The sequence below is a fragment of the Phycodurus eques genome, chromosome 8 (genome assembly GCF_024500275.1).
Source record: "Phycodurus eques isolate BA_2022a chromosome 8, UOR_Pequ_1.1, whole genome shotgun sequence".
NCBI lineage: Eukaryota > Metazoa > Chordata > Actinopteri > Syngnathiformes > Syngnathidae > Phycodurus > Phycodurus eques.
In genome coordinates, this window is record NC_084532.1 from 2,312,521 (window position 1) to 2,321,459 (window position 8,939).

Here is an 8,939-nt window from a genome sequence, read left to right on the forward strand (position 1 = left end):
GGGGCCTTGTCACCGAGGGGCTTTTTAACCACCTCGGTAAACTCAACCCCAGAGATAGGAGAGGCCGCCTCAGAGAACCCAGACTCTGCGCGTGTTTTTTTGAATTGAAGAGGTCTTCGAAGTATTCTCCCCACCGGCTCACAACGTCCCGAGTCGAGGTCAGCAGCGCCCCATCCCCACTATACACAGTGTTGATGGTGCACTACTTCCCCCTCCTGAGATGCCGGATGGTGGACCAGAATTTCCTCGAAGCCGTCCGGAAGTCTTTCTCGATGGCCTCACCGAACTCCTCCCATGCCCGTGTTTTTGCTTCAGCGGCGACCTAAACTGCATTCCGCTTGGCCAGCCGGTACCCATCAGGTGCCTCAGGATGTCCATGGTAAGAACATGTTGCAGTATCTCTCAATAGCCACTGTGTGTCGCTTGTGCTCCACCAATTGTCCCAGACCAGAAGGGACAAATAGTCCTTTGTTCGTCACGTGGAACCACTTTACACAGCGGGTTGCTCACCGTCTTGGTCCTCAATCAGTGTGCAGAGAAAGGTCTTTGTTGGTGAGTGGCTGTGGGGTGAATGTTAATTAACTTAGTGTCCGAGTGAGGATTTTCCTGTGTCTCTCCTTTGATAAGATTCTTCAGACTGGCTGGTAATTAATTTAGCGTCCGGGTGAGATAAATTAGGCAATTAGTTCTGTCACAGCAGGGCGGCTTGGAAGAATGCAGAACAGAGATTGGGGGTTGCTGGGTGCCATTTCTTCCGTCAGGGCATACTTGCTACTGAAATTGTTTAAATTGTGGGCCTTGAATCTATAGTCTATGAAAGTTTAACTTTTTGAATGGAATTATGGAGATAAATAAACTTTTCCATGATATTAAACATTTTTGGAAAGGGTCTGTCTATCCATACATTTTGTGTGCCGCTTATCCTCACTATATACAGACCCTGGCAGAACGGTCGCCGACTGGTTAGCACATCTGCCTCACACTTCTGAGGACCGGGGTTCAAATCCCGGCCCCGCCTATGTGGAGTTTGCATATTCTCCCCATGTCTGCGTGGGTTTTCTTCACGTACTCCGGTTTTCTCCCACACCTCCGAAACATGCGTGGTAGGTTGATTGAAGACTCTAAATTGCCCGTAGGTGTGAATATGAGTGTGAATGGTTGTTGGTTTTTTTATGTCCTGCGATTGGCTGGCGACCAGTTCAGGGTGGCCCCCACATCTCACCCGAAGATAGCTGGGATAGGCTCCAGCACACCCGCGACCCTAGTGAGGATAAGCGGTACAGAAAATGGATAGATATACTGACCCTTTACAAAAAAAAATTCATATCATGGAAAAGTTTGTTTATTTCCATAATTTCATTCAAAAAGTGAAACTTTCATAGATTATAGATTCAGGGACCACAATTTAAATAGTTTCAAGTATTTATTTGTTGATTTTTAAATAATTTGGGCTTCCAACTCATAAAACCCACGAAATCAGGACTTTAAAAAATTTGAATACTGTGAAGAAATCAGAAGTCTACCACCATCTGTCCCTCCAAGTTCCTTTCTTGGATGCCAAACTTGCTCATCACTTCTTTATCACCCCTGTTTCCTTTACCAACATGTCCATTACAATCCGCACCAATTAAGGGTCTCTCTCTGGGATGCTCAAAACTACTTCATCTAGCTCCTGCCAGAATTTCTCTTTCATCTCACGGTCACATCCTACCTGTGGGGCATAGCCACTAATCGCATAAACATAACACCCTCAATCTACGCTGAAGTGCACGGCGGTAAGGTGGAATTCGCATTCCTCAGGCTGGACAAAGGCGGTTCTCAACGAGACGCTGAAGGACTTGGAGGACATGTTGGCGATGTTCGTCAAGAGAGCAGGAGAAGATGAGAATGTCATCCAAATAGACAAAGATGAACCGGTTCAGCATATCATGGAGGATATCGACGATATCGCTATTAAAGCTTTAGACAACGACAGATAATTATCATTAACAAACTGCAGTGCTAGGGAACTAGTCAATAACCAAAAAACTTGATTCAGTCATGGTGCATGTCATAAGTGTAGACCAATTTTCAGCCTTTGTTTTAGTAATGACTAATAAAACAAAGAAAACACTATATTCTTAACTATCCCTAACTAAAATGCCTAACTACAATAACAAAAATAAATGCTAAATATTTATAAACGCAGCCATCTGGGTCAATGACGTCACGTGATGTATTGCGCGTTTTCAGCACATAGGCTCAAAGGCGAGCGCCTGGTGGCCATGCCTGCACCCATGGGACCCGGCCGGGCACAGCCCGAAAGGGTAACGTGGGTAACCCTTCCCATGGGCTCAACACCTGTGGGAGGGGCCATAGGGGTTGGGTGCAGTGCGAGCTGGGCGGTGGCCGAAGGCAGGGACCTTGGCGATCCAATCCCCAATCTTGGCGATCCAATCCCCAATCTACAGAAGCTGGATCTAGGGACGTGGAATGTCACATCTCCCGCAGGGAAAGAGCCCAAGCTGCTGTGTGAGGTTGAGAATTTCCGACCCCACACACAGCTTGGGAATGCAGCTTTGGTGGTTGTTGAAGCAAAATCTCTGGTATGGGAGGAGTTTGGTGAGGCCATGGAGAAAGACTTCCGGACGGCTTTGAGGAAATTCTGCTCCACCATCCGGCGTCTCAGGAGGGGGAAGCAGTGCACCATCAACACTATGTATAGTGGGGATGGGGCACTGCTGACCTCAACTCGGGACGTTGTCTGCCGGTGGGGAGAATACTTCGAAGACCGGAGGGTGTGTTCCAACTACAGGGGGATCACACTCCTCAGCCTCCCTGGTAAGGTCTATTCAGGGGTGCTGGAGAGGAGGGTCCGTCGGGAAATTGAATCTCAGATTCAGGAGGAGCAGTGTGGCTTTCGTCCTGGCCGTGGAACAGTGGACAAGCTCTACACCTTCGGCTGGGTCCTCGAGGGTGCATGGGAGTTTGCCCAACCAGTCTACATGTGTTTTGTGGACTTAGAGAAGTCCCTCTGTGAGTCCTGTGGGGGGTGCTTCGACAGTATGGGGTAGCGAACCGCATCTCCGGCAGTAAGTCGGACTCGTTTCCGGTGAGGGTTGGACTTTTATGGGTTAGACTTTTATGGACAGAATTTCAAGGCGCAGCCGAGGCGTAGAGGGTGTCCGGTTTGGTGGCCTCAGTATTGCATCGCTGCTTTTTGCAGATGATGTGGTTCTGTTGGCTATATCAAGCCGTGATCTCCAACTCTCACTGGAGCAGTTCACAGCTGAGTGTGAAGCGGCTAGGATGAGAATCAGCACCTCCAAATCTGAGACCATGGTCCTCAGTCGGAAAAGGGTGGCGTACCCTCACCAGGTCGGGGATGAGATCCTGCCCCAAGTGGAGGATTTCAAGTATCATGGGGTCTTGTTCACGAGTGAGGGGAGAACGGAACGGGAGATCGACAGGCAGATCGGTGCAGCATCTGTAGTGATGTGGACTTTGTATCGGTCTGTTGTGGTAAAGAAGGAGCTCTCAATTTACCGGTCAATCCATGTTCCTACCCTCACCTATGAGGGTACCTACCTACCGAAAGAACAAGATCCCAGATACAAGCGGCCGAAATTAGTTTCGTAATAATCTCTAATCGCCCATCTATTGCTACTGTCACATACGTGGTTAAGGCGAGGGCGAGTAACGCAAGGTAAGAACATGGTGGACCCAATTGCAGGGAAGCAGGGAGGCAAGGCTGGAGTGCGGAGTCTCAAAATAATATTTAATCGTAGAAAAGGGAAAACTGAACAAAGTCCCACAACAGATACCAATCAAATAAAAGTAACAAAGAAACACTCGAATATCTAAAACTGGAAACAAACTATGACCTGTGAGTAAGACGTGGAATAGAAACGGAAAATGACACCTGACAATGACATACCACAATGATAAAGACAACTGACGACTATGACATGGCAGAGACATGTGACAATGACAATGAACCGACAAGAACTGAAAGAAACCAGGGAACTAAATGCAAACAGATAGACGAGACAACGAGGAACACCTGGACAAGACATGAGTGGTTGGAGAGAGCTGATTGGTCGACACAAAACAGACGAGAACAGGTGGACACAACAACTTAATGAGCACACGACAAACATTGAACACAGGAAAACATGGAACAAAACTAAACACAACCCAAACCAAAACACAGACCATGACAGTACCCCCCCTCTAAAGGAACGGATCCCAGACGTTCCCCAAACAACAACCAAAAAGTCACCAACCCAGGGTGGGCGGAAGGGGGCCTGGAGGAGGGTACAGAGTCCATCCCTCAGGTCAGTCTGGTGGCCATCCAGGCCACCCAGGGTGAGGTGCTTGGCTGAGCGGTTCAGGAGGTCGTCCAGAACGCCAAGCACCAGGGTCTTTACAGGGCCATTCAGGCGGACGGCCACGGTGCCGAAGCCAATGGTAATGCAGGGGTCAGGCAATAGGGTTGGGTGGCGGCCGCTGGACGCGCGCCGCCGGAGCGAGGACGGGTGGCGGCCGCTGGACGAACGCCGACGGAGCGAGGACGGGTGGCGGCCGCTGGACGCGCGCCGCCGGAGCGAGGACGGGTGGCGGCCGCTGGACGAGCGCCGCCGGAGCGAGGACGGGTGGCGGCCGCTGGACGAGCGCCGCCGGAGCGGGGTTGGGTGGCGGCCGCTGGACGAGCGCCGCCGGAGCGGGGTCGGGTGGCGGCCGCTGGACGAGCGCCGCCGGAGCGGGGTCGGGTGGCGGCCGCTGGACGAGCGCCGCCGGAGCGGGGTCGGGTAGCGGCCGCTGGACGAGCGCCGCCGGAGCAAGGACGGGTGGCGGCCGCTGGACGAGCGCCGCCGGAGCAAGGACGGGTGGCGGCCACTGGACGAGCGCCGCCGGAGCAAGGACGGGAGGCGGCCGCTGGACGAGCGCCGCCGGAGCGGGAACCTGGCGCAGCTGCCGAGGAGCAGGAGCGGGAGCCTGGCGCAGCTGCCGAGGACCAGGAGCGGGAGCCTGGCGCAGCTGCCGAGGAGCAGGAACGGGAGCCTGGCGCAGCTGCCGAGGAGCAGGAACGGGAACCTGGCGCAGCTGCCGAGGAGCAGGAACGGGAGCCTGCCGCAGCTGCCGAGGAGCAGGAACGGGAGCCTGCCGCAGCTGCCGAGGAGCAGGAACGGGAGACTGCCGCAGCTGCCGAGGAGCAGGAACGGGAGCCTGCCGCAGCTGGAGAGGAGCAGGAACGGGGCCTGCAGTCGCTTCCTCAGCCTGCCGCCATTGAGGTTTGGGAGTAGAGGGTACGGGAGTGGAAGAGTGCACAAGGTCTCGGGAAGGTGAACTAGGAAAAATGGCTGGTACTGAACATGGTGGCTTGGGGGCAGGTTTGACTGGACGTGACTTAATTGGAGCCGTGGAACAACATGTGGGAACAGGTGACAAATTAATTGACTTGTGAACAGGGAAAAAACGAGGGGGCAAAATTTGACCTTTACTTGGGCGCCTCCGTTGGCCACCACGCGGCGGTCCCGGGTAGATGGCCAAACGGGTGCCCAAGAAAAGGTCCGAGGGAAAGGTTTTGGACTCACTGGGGTTGGAAACGGGGAGACGTGACAAAAACTGACGAGGACGGGATAAAGTAGGGAAGGAACCAGAAAAATCTAAGTCTGTGTCAGAGTCAGAATCAGACAGAAGGTTAACTAAATCGGGGCCATCTTCACAATCAGAAAAATCAGAACCTAAAGAAACATGTGGATGTAAAATAGTAGAGCATGGTGAATAACTAGGACAAGTGGGGGGACCCGATGAAAAGGACAGAAACGACTGAACAATAGGGCTTACTGGAGGAGGGTAGGTATGGATGGCAGGCTGAGGACGGTGGGAGGCAGTTTGGTGGTGTCCAGGGTGACGCCATCTTCTTCCCGCTGGGTCCTGTTCTGGTCAGTTCATTCTGTCACGTACGTGGTTAAGGCGAGGGCGAGTAACGCAAGGTAAGAACATGGTGGACCCAATTGCAGGGAAGCAGGGAGGCAAGGCAGGAGTGCGGAGTCTCAAAATAATATTTAATCGTAGAAAAGGGAAAACTGAACAAAGTCCCACAACAGATACCAATCAAATCAAAGTAACAAAGAAACACTCGAATATCTAAAACTGGAAACAAACTATGACCTGTGAGTAAGACGTGGAATAGAAACGGAAAATGACACCTGACAATGACATACCACAATGATAAAGACAACTGACGACTATGACATGGCAGAGACATGTGACAACGACAATGAACCGACAAGAACTGAAAGAAACCAGGGAACTAAATGCAAACAGATAGACGAGACAACGAGGAACACCTGGACAAGACATGAGTGGCTGGAGAGAGCTGATTGGTCGACACAAAGCAGACGAGAACAGGTGGACACAACAACTTAATGAGCACACGACAAACATTGAACACAGGAAAACATGGAACAAAACTAAACACAACCCAAACCAAAACACAGACCATGACAGCTACTGGATCAGTAATGGTCTCCCCGCTCTCATCCCTCAATGCGGTAATAGTTCTTTCAGTTTGCAATTGTTTTATGCGCCATGCTATGATCCTACCAGATTTCCCCCCTTGTTCAAAAATGGATTGTTTAATCTTTAATAAATTGGCTGGTGCTTTGCAGAAACCTCATTATACTGCAAACATAGGAGTAAAATTTCTTGATGTATAGTTGAACATGGTTTCTTAAAATAGGCTTCCTCCTGAGTTTTAATTTTTGATTCTAATAATGTCAATTTTTGTCGAACCTTTTTAGATTTTGAACTAATAATAACTTAATAACTTGGCCTCAAATGAAGGCCTTGAAAGCTTCCCACCTTGTGCTTGCTGAGGTTTCATGAGAGAAAAACTATACTATTGACCTTCTGTCAAAATGATGGATGACTGGAAGTGATGTCATCATATGGTGTCGGAAGTGGTTTTGTTGTCGGAAATGTGTCGGAAATGACATGGTTGTTTGTTGCCGGAAATCTAAACCGCAGGTGACATTAGCAGATGTGACGCCATTGGTTGTTGTTGCCGGAAATGTGGAAGGTGTGACCAGAAATCAGAAAGGATATCACCAGTATTTAATTATAGTTATTCACATATCAGCATTTAATCCATTCACTTTACAAGATATTACAATATTTAATAATTTTTCATGTTCATCAACTAACTAGGGTTGGGGCTTTTTGACAGTTTATGCATATTTCCTACACAATTTACTGCATATACATGACTACTCTTCATATAAAACTGGTAAAGACCATATTCTTAAATTTGAAAAATCCCCCACTTGCTGGCTAATCCATAGCATATGTATCTCGAAATTTCATGATAATGTTTACATTCTATCCATTTGTTTGAAACTCACCCGTGGTCAAATGGCTAAACCAATATGTCAACAGACTGTTTACAGGTGTGATGACTGAGTTTACTTTTTATACTTGTATTGCATGTTCTTATAATCCACGGAAATGACGTGATTGTTTGTTGCCGGAAATGTATATGTTGTTGCCAGAAATTTGTCGGAAATTACGTGATTGTTTGTTGCCGGAAATGTACATGTTGTTGCCAGAAATGTGTGGGAAGTTGTGAAATGTTCTGGACATGTGCCCCCGCCAACAATCATAACCCCCCCCCCCCACCCATTCTATCACGAAACAGTGGAACTTTGTCTGTACATGAAGAATCAAGGCCGGGAAAATGCATTATTGACAAATATGGGGACATTGAATTCCAATGATTGGGCTGTATTGAACCAGGTTGTGCCAGAAGTCATCATGAAAACTATACGCTCATCAGAGGCGTGGATGTACCTATCGTCTTCTTCTTTTCCTTTCGGCTTGTCCCTTTAGGGCTCGCCACAGCACGTCATCCTTTTCCATGTAAGCCAATCTCCTGCATCCTCCTCTCGAACACCAACTCTTTCCTCACGACATCCATCAACCTTCTCTTTGGTCTTCCTCTCGCTCTCTTGCCTGGGAGCTCCATCCTCATCATCCTTCTACTTATACTTACTTACTACTAATATACTTACTATTTCTCCTCTGGACGTGTCCAAAGGAGAAAATCGGATTTAGAGTTTACATTATCATCCTTCAATAGCGAATGCGGAGTGTTTTACAACATCTTAGTCTTACCATTGAGTGATTGGACTGAAAAAATAGTGCTCGTTTCCAGAGACATCTCAGCCCACTTTACAAACAGTCGTCAATGGAAGAACATCGTGAGTGTCAAAAGATCATTATAATTTCCATAACCACGCTTCTAATCCAACCCCCCAGTACTCAACAAAATATAAAAAGGTATGACTCAGAGAGAGAGAGGAGGACCTTACGGTTCCAACGAGGCGGTGCGGCCGTAAATCAGCGCAGATACTCTAATCCCTTGTAACGAGTCTATAATTAAAAACAACAAGCCGGGAACCTTTGTGTGCGTTGAAGAGACCTCCATATCCGATACTGACTACACAGCCTCTTGTGACAACACCGACTGTGAACCGAATTCTACGGGGGAGGGTCTAACACCGGCGGTTGAGGTCGAGAACGTCGTCGACATCAACGACGAGGTGGGTGAGAATTACTATATCCCTACCAAAGACACTGGTTCGCGAGAAGAGAACCAGCAACCTGAACCCGCCCATCACAACTGGCCGCCATGACAACCGTGTACAAACACTGAGGTTGATGGAGGAGCAGACGACCTGAGTTGGACAGACCCCCCCGGACAATTGGATGACTTCAGATGTGGTGCTTTGTATGAAGATAACCTATATCTTCTCAGATGCTATGATGGATGAACAACATCTGTGACATGCAAGCTCTAGCAGAGTACAATGATGGATTTAAATATCGACTGACAGTCCTAGATATGTTTTCTAAAAAGGCCTTTGTTCGCGTCTTGAAGAATAAGACGGCTCCGG